Below are 310 nucleotides of genomic sequence, written 5' to 3'. Positions count from 1 at the left end.
ACAGTCAGTCACTCCCAGCCACAGCCGACAGCGCTGGCCGCGGTCGGTGTCCGCTCAGGACAACGCCGACGTCAAAACCGGGTGTGTCTCCTCCTCCTTAGGGGAGAGATGTTCCAGGAACCACACGACCAGCAGACGGGCCGGGGTGCCGCCTGTCCCCTGTCCTCACTGCCGTGTCCGTCACCTTCACAGCGCCCTTCCCCCACGTCCTCCACGCTTTTTTTTTCCCAAACGCTTTCACTGTTCCCCGCATTTCTACACGCGCGGTCCCCAGCCACCCAACGCCCGCGACTGTTACATAGCGGTCAGC

At 63.2% G+C, this 310-nt stretch overlaps 1 protein-coding gene across 1 annotated transcript in view; it reads left to right on the top strand.

The window, feature by feature from the left end:
* The window catches only part of LOC105308006 (granulocyte-macrophage colony-stimulating factor receptor subunit alpha-like), a 30,081-nt gene that overhangs the window by 15,896 nt on the left and 13,875 nt on the right, over positions 1-310 (top strand). The gene's annotated exons all lie outside the window — the stretch shown is intronic.

This window comes from Pteropus vampyrus, unplaced genomic scaffold (genome assembly GCF_000151845.1).
Source record: "Pteropus vampyrus isolate Shadow unplaced genomic scaffold, Pvam_2.0 Scaffold538, whole genome shotgun sequence".
Lineage (NCBI taxonomy): Eukaryota > Metazoa > Chordata > Mammalia > Chiroptera > Pteropodidae > Pteropus > Pteropus vampyrus.
Note: the sequence above shows the minus strand (reverse complement) of the source record. Positions and strands in the feature narration are given on the sequence as shown.